Source organism: Apodemus sylvaticus, chromosome 15, assembly GCF_947179515.1.
Source record: "Apodemus sylvaticus chromosome 15, mApoSyl1.1, whole genome shotgun sequence".
Lineage (NCBI taxonomy): Eukaryota > Metazoa > Chordata > Mammalia > Rodentia > Muridae > Apodemus > Apodemus sylvaticus.
Window position 1 is genome coordinate 45,607,385 of NC_067486.1, and position 13,278 is coordinate 45,620,662.

General features: G+C 38.3%; 1 pseudogene; it reads right to left on the minus strand.

The window, feature by feature from the left end:
• Positions 1-875: 875 nt before the first annotated feature.
• On the minus strand, positions 876-997 carry LOC127666412 (uncharacterized; annotated as a pseudogene).
• Between the last annotated feature and the right edge of the window lie 12,281 nt (positions 998-13,278).

Consider the following 13,278-nt stretch of genomic DNA (forward strand, 5'->3'; position numbering starts at 1 on the left):
AGGTGGAGAGGGCTCTTTCATAGTTATCCTTAGGAGTTGGCTTGCCCTCAATTCCCACAACCAACGTGCAGGGCTTGCTTTCTCAAGTACTAACACTGTCTAGGGGTAGGGGCACTTCTCCTTGTCTCATCAGTAAAGGCCAACTCTCCCAGGATGAACTTCCAGTTGAGGGGTGGGGCCAGTTCTGTACAGCCCTTAGACAATAACTTTTCCCCAGGAAGCAGCCCAGATCAGGACTATTTCCCTGGCCTTTGGTAGCAGCAAATATCTGCTACTGCAGTACCATAGATCCAGACATGGCCACCAGGGGCAGCGCAGGCCAGGATCCCAGCATCTCCAAGGTAGTATCATCCACATCAGGCTATTCCTCACTATTCTAGAGTTTCCATTTCTCCCTCTCTTCTTAGTGCCCACATCCTTCTGTTCCTCTATCTCTTCCATTTCTTTACCACTTTCTTGTTTCTCTGAGCGGTCCCCGTGGTCTCTGAGTTTCCCAGGAAATCTCAGGCATGGTCTTTGGAGTTCTAAACCAGGATCATGCATTATGGCACTGGGCATGGTCTGCCTCCCAAGTACTGCAGGGCAAATGACTGGTGGTCATCTCAGACTAGCTCTCTGTCCAGCCCCCATGGCACAGGTCTTGTGGTCATCTATGGCTCTCTCCTTGCCTGGCCTGCCTAGCTCCCTATGAGGGTTGTCTGCCTTGGGCTTATACCTGCACAGGACCCATGGTCCCAGGTAGTATTCTGGTCCCTGTTCTGAGAGTCCATCCTTGCCTGAGTGGTTCAGAACTGGTGGTGATGATCTTAGGCTAGCTCCCTCACTAGGCCCTCTGGCACTGACTAGTGGTTGTCATAAGCTTGCATTTTTCAGGAAATATTAGGGTACTAGTAATTTAGACGTTCATAGGTCAGAACATTGAGTATAGATACAAACTTTCTGCTACCTACCTATATACATGGGATACAGCAGTCACATGTGCAATGCCATTAGCAGTATAGAAAATGAGCTATTTTTAAAGCATGGTATATCAAATAAAATTTTCTGTGAACTTCAAATCAAAATAATTAATATGTACTCAATATGAAGTCAAAATAATTACATATATATGTGCTTGTGTTTGTGTATTGTGTGTGTGTGTGTGTGTTTGTGTGTGTGTGTGATATAACACTAAGAATTGGTAAGAACAGCTAAGAGATCAGAATAAAGGATGAGGTTATATTCCAAACAAACCATGAGTGCAGAAAGCTGATCAAAACCTCACTATATCAACCAAACATTCCATAATTAGGAGGCATGACTCATTCTAAGTTGAAAAAGAAACATAGCAAGCCTAACATCACAATCATTTGTTCTGGTTTTGTCTTAATGTGTCTATCTAACGAATCTGTGTAAATCTGTAAACAAATAATCACAGGTGTGGCATGGTTAACTAATACCATGTGTCACATGTGTGTAGGTAGGGGACAGAAATATTTTGTCTGTATTCAGTGTTCTGACCTATCAGTATCTGAAATTCCCTGATAAAGACAAAAGAGAAGTGATTATTTCATTGCCACACCCAGATAGCCCAGTGTGGATGACTTTGTCGCTAGGAAACATTGTAAGCTGACATCCATAACTTTCACATGTAGTCCTGATAACATTTGAAAAGTTGAGATCCATGTAAGTGATCAAAATGGACATTAAAATTATGCATAACCAAAAAGCAGAACAAATTGAAGAGTATTTATTAAACCATTATATCATAGGCATTTAATGCATCACAATATAGTAATTAGATTAATACATTTTGTGGCACATATTTGCTAAATGGACGTTACAGGAATATCGGTAGTTAAAAAAAAGGAAAAAGTAACAGAAATAACAAAAGCTGTATAATTGTGTTCTTATTTCATTTTAATTTTTAGTTAAAAAATAAGTACATAATACATCATTCTTCTTCCCCTTAATTTTCTCAGCTACTTCCATCTGACTCTCATTTTGTTCTTTTCAAACCCATGGCCATCTTTTCTTGGTATTGTTTTAAACACATAGACAAACACACAAAGAGATACACACGGAGATACACAGAAACACACACAAGTTTATAATTGTGTGAAAATATAAATGCAACTTTCTGATTCAGTTTAGTGTTGCTCATATGTATGAGATTTCAAGGCTGACACCTTAGGATTAATTAAGGATTTATATATGTTTGCTCCTGATAAGACTAATTTTCTTTCTTTCAGAAGACTTTATAGCTTTCTGTAGCTATTTTTCCAGTATGATTTACCACTGATTGGATCAGTCAAATCATCTGAGACTTGCTGAGGAAGAAGGTATTCTATTCCTTTTTTGTAGTATCTGGTGCTGAACCTTTTATATTGGTTCATTTGTAGACACATTATTTCATTATCTGTACCTATCTCTCTATTTGACTTCTCTTTTGTAGAGATTAGAGTCCTAATAATTGTTTCATTCTTAATCTAACCTATGTCAATTTTAACAACTAATATCTTAAAAGTTGCTATTTCCAAATGTGTTTTGTTCTGGGGCTCTAGGTAAATATGTATGGATATGAGAATACTACTGAACTCTATATAGATTCTGAAGGACAGTCTAAAGTTACTCCTAACATCAGGTATCTTAATATTTGTTGCCAGAATCAACATTTCTTTTGTATTAGATATATTTTTTATTTATATTTCAAATGTTGTCTCCTTTCCTGGTTCTTCCTGCCCCCCTGCTGAAAATACCATAACCCCTCTCCCCTCCCCCTGCTTCTCAATCAACCCTCTCCAGATTCCCAGTCCTGGTATTCCCCTACACTGCAGCATTAAGCCTTTCCAGAACCAAGGGCCTCTCCTCCCTTTGAACTCCAAATATTTCTTGAATTGTAACAAAATATCAAGCTTCATCTTATGTGCAGATTTTGATTTGACTAATGTTTGAAAACAGAAAAAGTATTTATTGATCAACTAAACATAGATGCTAACAAAATAAGTGATAGGATCTCCCACACAGTTCTATGATTACAAGCAGACTATAAATTCAGCATGACTACTTGAGTTGAGTTGTTGTGATTACTATACAGAGACTAAACTCCTGGGTAGAAAGTTACAGTAATTCTCTCTCTGAGTCTCTCTGTGTCTCTGTCTCTCTCTGTCTCTCTGTTTCTGTCTTTCCCTGACTATGCCCCTTTCTGTCTCTTTGTCTCTTTGTCTCACTGTCTCACTGTATCTCTGTCTCTGTCTCCCTCTGTCTCCTCTCTCTGTCTCTGTCTCTGTCTCTCTCTGTCTCTCTGTCTCTCTGTCTCTCTGTCTCTCTGTCTCTCTGTCTCTCTCTCTCTCTCTGTGTGTGTGTGTGTGTTCAAGGTCTAGACTGTTCTCTTACTAGACATCCCACAAAGCCACTATGTCTATGTACTTATCAAAAAAATGAAGATTTTAATGAACCATTTTAATTTTCTCCAAAGATATGGATTCAGCATTTTCACTGAGCAATGTACATGATAATAATGTAAACAGTGAATAGAAAAAATTACATTATTTATTTTATATAATTTCTGATTTCCTTGGAAGTAATCCCTAAATCTGAGTATACAAGTTTTAAGAGGAAGAAGTAAAATAAATTTTTGAAGAAATTATAGTTGTTGGACATGACACTTCCAGAGGACCCTGCTATACCTCTCCTGGGCATATACCCAAAGGATTCCCCGGCATGCAATAAAGACACATGCTCCATTATGTTCATAGCAGCCTTGTTTATAATAGCCAGAAACTGGAAAGAACCCAGATACCCCTCAAAGGAAGAATGGATACAGAAAATGTGGTATATTTACACAATGGAATACTACTCAGCAATTAGAAACAATGAATTCACAAAATTTTTAGGCAAATGGTTTAATCTGGAAAATATCATCCTAAGTGAGATAACCCAATCACAAAAGAATACACATGGAATGCAATCTTTGATAAGTGGATATTAATTAGCCCAGAAGCCCTGAATACCCAAGGCACAAATCGCATAACAAATGACTCCCATGAAGAAGTATGGAGAGGGTCCTGATCCTGGAAAGAATTGATCTAGCATTGGAGAGGAATATAAGGACAGAGAAAAAGGAGGAAAGTGATTGGAGAATGGATGGAGAGAAGAAGGTTTATGGGACATATGGGGAGGGGGAATCTGGGAAAGGGGAAATCATTTGGAATGTAAACAAAGAATATAGAATATAAAAATATTAAAAAAAAAACAAAACAAAACAAAAAAAGTTGAAATTATCTTTGCCTGGCCCCTTCAGGTATAAATTTTTCTCTTTATTTTTTGCATCATTGTATACATCATGGGAAGAATCTTATCTATTTTTAGCTACTGATAATAAGAAAATTCTCATAGTGTTTGCATATTTTTCAAATAAGTCAAATGCATATTAAGGAAAGACTGCAATAATATTATCTTTTTTTTTATTCCTTAGAAAATTGATCTGGAATAAACTAAATATAATTTGTTACTTTGTAAAAAGAAGAAATTATAGTTGTATAATAATTTGAATTCATACTTTTCAATAAACAAAATTCCTATATAGTATTATTATATAATGAAGACTAGCTCACAATTTTGATATCGTACATCTTAAATAAATGGTATTTTAATTATAATATATTCTTATATACAAATTTGAATTCACTTGAAAAATATCAATAACTAATGATTTCCTCATAATAGATTTTAAATATTACTAATATCTAATGATTTCCTAATAAAAGGATTACAATTACTGTAGCCGCCCACGGCTACATTCGAACAGGTTACCAGTTTCCCTGAAAGGAAGCTTGGGATAGGAACAGGGTGGCGAGAGAAACATGGAGTCAAGACAAGATTTCCTGCTCAAGACTCAAAGTAATGGAGGTCTCCAAATACATATATATAGGTGGGGCAAGATCCTATCCCCAAAAGCTGGAAACAGGTCTGCAAAACGCTTGCTCCACTGGAGGTTGGTGTCAGATGGCTGCTAGTGACCTTGGGAAGCAGCTATCCTTGGAGAACAATGGGCTTCACTTTGGTTGGAGCACTCCATCCTTGGTGGACGGGATTATGGCTAGCACTGGAATTCCTCCTCAAAGACTGGGAGAGGAACTTCACCTTGGTGAATGTCAAGTTGTGCCAAGTGGCATAGCACCCTAATATGGCTCTCTACAAATTACGTGATAATAATCAAATATTTATTCAAATATTTATCAAGAATATTTATTCAAATATTCATTCAAGAGGCATTTTCTGATTTTCTGTAAGGATCAAATATTCCATTATTGCCACTGCAGAATTCTTTTCAATTCCTGGTATTTTTAATTGGATATTTTATTTATTTACATTTCAAATGTTATCCCCATTCTTGGTTTCCACTCTGCAAACTCCCTATTCCATCCCCCTCCATTCTGCATCTATGAGGGTAATTACCCACCCACCAAACCACTCCTGCCTCATAGCCCTAGCTTTCCCTTATATTGGGGTATTGATCCTTCACAGGACCAAGGGCCATCCCTCCCATTGATGCCCCATAACTCCATCCTCTGCTACATATGCAGCTGTAGCCATGGGTCCCTCCATGTGTACTCTTTGTTGGTGGTTTATTCCTTGAGAGTTCTGGGGTGTCTGGTTGATTGAAATGATACTAAATCTCCCTCCCAGGTAAATTCCTCTGTACCCACTTGAGATTGCTTTCTTCTCCCTCCCAAGTGGGCCTCACTTGGGCCCTTCAGCTTGTTGACCTTTTTGAGTTCTGTGGACTGTAACTTGTGTATTCTGGGTTGTTTGTTTATTTATTTTGGCTAATACACATTGATTAGTGAGTACATACCATGCAAGTCATTTTGCTTCTGAGTTACCTCACTCAGGATAATATTTTCTAGTTCCATCCATTTTCCTGCCAAACTAAGGATATTCTCATTCTTAATAGCTGACTAGTATTCCATTGTATAAATAAACCAAATTTTCTGTATCCATTCTTCTGTTGTGGGACATTTGGGTTGTTTCCAGCTTCTGGATATCACAAATCAGGCCTTCATGAACCCAGTGTAATATGAGCCTGTGCATGGTGGAAGATCTTTTGGGTATATTCCCAAGAGTGGTATTGCTGGGTCTTCAGGTAGATCTATTTCCAATTTCTGACGAACCTCCAGACTGATTTCCAGAGTGGTTGTACCAGTTTTCAATCCCACCAGCAATGGAGATGTATTCCTTTTGCTCCACATCCTTTTCAGAAATATATTTTGTCACCTGAGCTTAGCCATTTTGATTGGTGTAATATAGAATCTCAGGGTCATTTAGATTTGCACTTCTCTAATCACTAAAGACTTTGATCATTTCTTTAGGTGTTTCTCAGCCATTCAAGATTCCGCTGCTGTGAATTCTTGGTTTAATTCTATATGCCATTTTTTGATTAGATTGTTTGTTTGTTTGTCTTTTAGTAGTTGTTTTTTTTTTGGCGGTTAGTTTCTTGAGTTCTATATATATTTTGGATACTAGCCCTTTATCAGATGCAGATTAGTGAAGTTTTTCCCCATCTGTAGGTTGCCAATTTGTCTTATTGACTATGTCCTTTGCCTTACAAAAGATATCCAGCATTGTGAGGTTCCATTTATCAATTCTTGATCTTATAACATGAGCCATTAGAGTTCTGTTTAGGAAAATTTCCCTGTGCCAATGAGATCAAGTCTCTTTCTCCCTTTCTCTTCTATTAGATTTATTGTATTTGTTTTATGTATGAATGTACCAGAGACCAGGGAGGTGAGAGACTCTTAGGACTCAAAAGAAGGGACCTCAGATGAAATGTCCTACACTGGGGAGTGGGAACTTATATAGGCCACCTCCAGTAGGAAGACAGGGCATCAAATGAAGGAGGTGGTTGCCATCCCACAGTCAAAACTCTCATCCATAATTGTTCCTGTCTGAAAGAACTAGAGGGATGGAAATGGAGAGAAGCCTGAAGAAAAGAAAGTTTAGCAACAGGCCTAAAGTGGGATCAAGCTCTAGGGGAGGTCTCAAGACCTGACACTATTACTGAGGCTATGGAGCATTCACCAAAATGACTTATCATGACTGCCCCCCAGAAGATCCAACAAGCAGCTGAAAGAGACAGATGCAGATATTTACACCCATCAAATGGACAGAAGCTACTGACCTCTGTGGTTGAATTAGGAAAAGGCTGAAAGAAGCTGATGAGGAAGGTGGTGACTCTGTAGGAGGACCACCAGTTTCAATTATTATGGACCTCTGAGCTCTCTCAAACACTAAGTCAATAACAGGCAGCATACGCAAGCTGATATGAGGCCCCCCAACACATAGACAGCAGAGGACTGCCAGGTCTGGGCTCAATCAGAGATGTTGCACCAAATCCTCAAGAGACTAGAGGTCCCAAGGAGTTTAGTGTCAGGTGCGGTGATGGTTGAGGACATTCTCATGGAGACAGGAGTGAGGGAAGGAGGTATAGGATATGGAACAGTTGGAGGGGATGGTGGACTGGAAAGATAAAATCTGCAGTTTAAAAAAAATAAGAAATGTTACTAAATTTCAAAGTACACATCAAACCTCACACAATAACAGTGGGAGATTTCAACACCACATTCTCACCAATGGACAGATCATGGAAACAAAAACTAAACTGAGACATAGTGAAATAATTAATTATAAATAATTAATAGAAGTTAATTACCAATGGATTTAACAGATATCTATAGTACATTTCAACCTAAAACAAAAGAATTCCTGGAATTTTTGTAGGAGTAAACATCACACACTTTTGGAGGAGATTTACACAGGTAAACTATGGTAGTCCCTTTAGCTTGTCTGATTCATCCTGTCCCTTATAGTCTTCAGAAGTATCTTCATCATTTTGTTTTAGTTGAGGAAATTATATCATCTTCATATGTATGCAATATGGATGCATTTTGGGGATAAACCCAAGCACTTTTTCAACAAGTAAGGGATACATGCTTGGGAACATATAGTTCCAATATGAATATGTATATGTATACATGTAAGTGTATGTGTAAGTGTACATGTACTTGTACGTGTGCGTGTGCATGAGCGTGAGTGTGTATGTGTATGTATATGTATATTCCTCTTCAGAAGAGGATTCAGCTCCCTAGGAACTGAAGTTATGGATAGTTTTGAGGCGTCATATAGGTATAGGAATTGAACTGGGTCCTCTTCAGGAGCATAAGTGTTCTTGATAGCTGAACCCTAGCTCCAGATCTGGTAATTATCTATTTCACTCCCTAGTAGAAAGTCATTTTCATTTCATTAGATAATTGAAATGATCTATGGATTTAATCAGAGCAACAACAGCCTGTAGAAAGGACAAGTCCATATTATACAGGTTTGTTATTTCTTTTTTTGCTGTTTTGTCAGGCTTGGACATTTACACCCAAAGAAAATATGAATCTCAATGATCATTATTTGAATAAGTAACCAGTATAACAAATATAGTTGTGAAAGAAATTATGATAGAAATTAAATTCTATGAGTATATATAGTGGCTGTACTTTTCACCAAGGACTTTAAGAAAGATATATGTATGTTGAAAATTAACCAATAGTTAAGAGTTAGTCAAACAAAGAAGCATGGCAAGAGATTGGGAAGGATATAGAATGCAAAACTGAAATCATGGATAGACCACAAAATATAATGCCAAAATGATTAGAAGAGGAACACAGCTCAGCTTTGTTAAAGATCTAGGACCCGGGTTCTATAAAATAGTTAAAAAGGATAATAGCTACATAAGGGTATTTAACTGAAGCATTATCTCTAGAAGTACAATGTATGCTGACACTTCTCATAGCAATGTACAACTATGTCAATAATAACAAAATGTAAGCATCATGTCATGTTGTATTATAAAGAAGCAGAACCAGAAAGAAACATGAAATGATAACATATGCTGTTGTGGAGTTCAAGGGTCCTTCCATCCTTGTAGTAGGTTTTCAGGAAGGCCACGGCAGCAGCTCTGCCAATAACAAAAATGCAGTTATCAAGCAGAATGAACTTCTTCCTCATTACAGATGTTATTATTATCTACAAAATCCCTTCGTGGCAGCAGCAAAATTCATATTTGCTTGAAAAACTGAGTATAACTTGTCCATATATCTTAATTCTGCATTCTAGATCTTACCAGTTCATAGTATATTTTCTGATTTAGAAAATAAGACAAAACCATAATGTAGTTTTAGCTTAAATATTTCTTGTCTAAAATTAAACTTTCAAACAATTTGTCTTAAAATTAATTAAGTGTTTTTTTCCTCACTCTTCTTCTGGTAACTTTATTATGTAATTAATTTTACACTATATTAGTTATAACCTAAATTTGGACTGTTTCATTACTGTATTTATAATAAAGTAATTCATTGCATATTCTAATATATTTCAGATGATTTGAAATTAATCAGTATTTCCAGATTGAATATTAGGAGTTTTTATTCAAAGCATTAAAATAATTAGAACATTTTAAAATAATTGTAGAAGATTAGCATATAAAAATTGAAACTGTGCTCAAATAAATCAAAAGCAACAATAATTAAATATCAAACTACATGATGAACAGTTTAAAATGATCATGTAAATTAAGATTTTTAAGATACATTTTAATTAAAATTACATTTTATAAAATTTTAATGGCAATAGAAAATTCTAGTTTAAAGTGACAATACTAAATGCTTGCAAATGGTTTCTTCTTTATATATTTTATTAGACATATTCTTTATTTACATTTCAAATGTTGCCCCCTTCCCTGTTTCCCCTGAAAAAAATCCCATAATCCATCTTCCCTTCCCTTGTTCCCCAATCAACTCTCTCCTGCTTCCCTGTCCTGGTATTCCCCTACACTGTGGCATCAAGCCTTTTGAGGACTAAGTGGTGGTAAATGCCTTTAATCCCAGCACTTGGAAGGCAGAGGCAGAAAGATTCAGAGTTCAAGGCCAGCCTAGTCTACAGAGTGAGTTCCAGGACAGGCAATGCTACACAAAGAAACCCTGCCTTGAAAAAAGAAAAAAGAAAAAGAAAAAAGGAAAAAAAAGCAAATGGTTTCAATTATGAAATAACAAATAGCTCAGGATCCTAGATAAGGGCTGTACCTTCACCTCTTACATTCCACAGGAGACTGACACCTTTGCTTCTCATATTCTATATGAGACTTACACTTTTACCTTAACCTCTCAGGAGACTGACACCTTTGCCAGGGTCACCTTCTGTAATAACTGGCCAATGGCAAATTCTTGAACCAGATTTTCTGAACTCAATCACACTGACTGCAAACTAAAAGCCTTCAAATACAGAGGCAGATGCTCACAGACAACCATTGGCCTGAGCATGGGTTCCCCAATGGAGGACTTAAAGAAAGGACTGAAGGAGATGAAGGGGCCTGCAAGCCCATAGCAAGAACAATATCAACCAACCAGATCACCAGAGCTCACAAGGACTAAACCATCAACCAAAGACTATACGTGGATAAACACATGGTTCCAGCCTCATATGTAGTTGCAAATGGCTTTGTTGGCCATCAATGGGAGGACAGGCCCTTGGTTCTGTGAGGGCTTGGTACGCCAGTGTAGAGGAATGCCAAGGCAAGGAGGCAGGAGTAGGTGGGTGGGTAGGGAAACACCCTCATAGAAGGAAGAGGAGTTGAGATGGAATAGGACTTTCTAGAAGGGAAATTAGGAAACGGGATAACATGGAAATGTAAATAAAGAATATATCCGAGACTGGAAGCACACAGCTTGCTCCAGCGGCACAGAGCTTGGGTTCCAGTCCTGCGGCCTCTTGCGGGAGCCTTCAGATCTCCCTTCAGGATCCAGAACAACCTGGGCTGCAACACCACATCTCCAGGTCCTGCAAGAGGCAAGAGGGGCATCCGGGAGGCCAGCTGGGAGGAGTCAGTGTGCTCTGGTAAGTCCTGCAGGCCCCCTGGCAGGAGTCTTCAGGTGTCTGCTTCTGGATCTGAACAGCCTTGGCCACAGCATTCGGTCTCCAGGAAGTGCAAGAGACCTGGTGTGCACCCGGAAGCAGACTGCGAGCTCACAGCTTGCTGCAGCAGCACAGAGCTTAGGTTCAAGTCTTAAAGCCTATGGCAGGAGCCCTCAGATCTCCACTTCAGGATCCAGAACAGCGTGGGCTGCAACGCTACATCTCCAGGCCCTAAAAGAGGCAAGAGGGGCATCCCGGAGGCTGGATGGGAGGAGTCAGTGTGCTCTGGTGAGTCCAGCAGGCCCTGGCAAGAGCCTTCAAGTGTCTGCTTCAGGATTTGAACAGCCTGGGCCACAGCACCCTGTCTCCAGGCAGTGCAAGAGGTCAGCTGTGCATCAGAGGCCACATTGATAAGACCAACTAACACCAGTGAGAACTAGATGGCAAAAGGCAAAAGCAGGAACATCACTAACAGAAATCAAGACAATATGGCAGCATCTGAACCCAATTCTCCTTTAACAACATGTCCTGGATACCCCATAAAACCAGAAAAACAAGATTTAGATTTAAAATCACTGGTCATGATGCTGGTACAGGAACACATGGACATACTTAATGAAATTCAGGAGAAAATGGATCAAAAATTAGAAGCCCTTACAAGGAAAACACAAAAATCATTGAAAGAAATTCAGGAGAATACAAAAGCCAATAAGGAGGAAAAACAAAAATCACTTAAAGAAATACAGGAGAACTTTGGTCAACAGGCTGAGGTCGTGAAAGAGGAAACACAAAATCTCTTAAAGAATCAAAGGAAAGCACAAACAAGCAAGTGAAGGAGCTAAGGAAAACCATCCAGGATCTAAAATCAGAAGTAGAAAAAACTAAGAAAACTCAAAGGGAGACAATTTGGGAGATAGAAAACCTTGGGAAGAAATCAGGGGACATAGATGCAAATATCAACAACAGAATACAAGAGAAGGAAGAAAGAATCTCAGATGCTGAAGATACCATAGAAACCATGGAATCAACAGTTAAAGAAAATGCAAAATGTAAAAAGCTTGTAACCCAAAACATCCAGGAAATCCAGGACACAATGAGAACACCAAACATACGGATTATATGCATAGAGGAGAGTGAAGATTTACAACTTAAAGGGCCAGCAAATATCTTCAATAAAATTATGGAAGAAAACTTCCCTAACATAAACATGCCCATGAATATACAAGAAGCCTACAGAACTCCAAACAGACTGGACCAGAACAGAAATACCCCCCGCCACATAATAATCAAAACACCAATTGTACTAAATAAAGAAAGAATATTAAAGGCAGTAAGAGAAAAAGGCCAAGTAACATATAAAGGAAGACATATCAGAATCAGAGCAGACATTTCACCTGAGACTATGAAAGCTAGAAGATCCTGGGAAGATCTCATGGATCTGGGAGAACACAAATGCCAGTCAAAACTACTATCCCCAGCAAAAATCTCAATCACCATATAAGGAGAAACGAAGATATTCCATGACAAAATGAAGTTTACCCAATATCTATCCACAAACCCAACCCTACAAAGGATAATAGGAAGAAAACACCAATACAAGGAGGGAAACTTCACCCTGGAAAAAGCAAGATAGTAACCTTCTCTCATCAAACCCAAAGGAAGTTAACCAATCAAATTTAAAAAATAACATCAAAAATGACAGGAAGTAACAATCACTTTTCCTTAATATCTCCTAGCATCAATGGACTCAATGCCCCAATAAAAAGACATAGACTAACCGACTGGATACATAAACAGGACCCTACCTTTTGCTACATACAGGAAACACACCTCAGGGTCAAAGACAAACATTGCCTTAGAGTAAAAGGCTGGAAGACAATTTTACAAGCAAACGGTCTCAGGAAACAAGCTGGAGTAGCCATTCTAATATCAGATAAAATTGACTTTCAACCCAAAGTCATCAAAAGAGACTCTGAGGGACACTTCTTGCTGGTAAAGGGAAAAATACAACAAGAAGAACTCTCAATCCTGAACATCTATGCTCCAAATGCAAGGGCACCCTCATTCATAAAAGAAAGTTTATTAAAGCTCAAAGCACACATTGCACCTAACACATTAATTGTGGGTGACTTCAACACTGCACTTTCCGCAATGGGCCGATCAGGAAAACAGAAACTGGACAGGGACACAATGAAACTCATTGAACCTTTGGATGAATTAGATTTAACAGATATGTATAGAACATTCTATCTTAAAGCAAAAGAATATACCTTTATCTCAGCACCTCATGGTACCTTCTCCAAAATCGACCATATAATTGGTCACAAGACAGACCTCAAC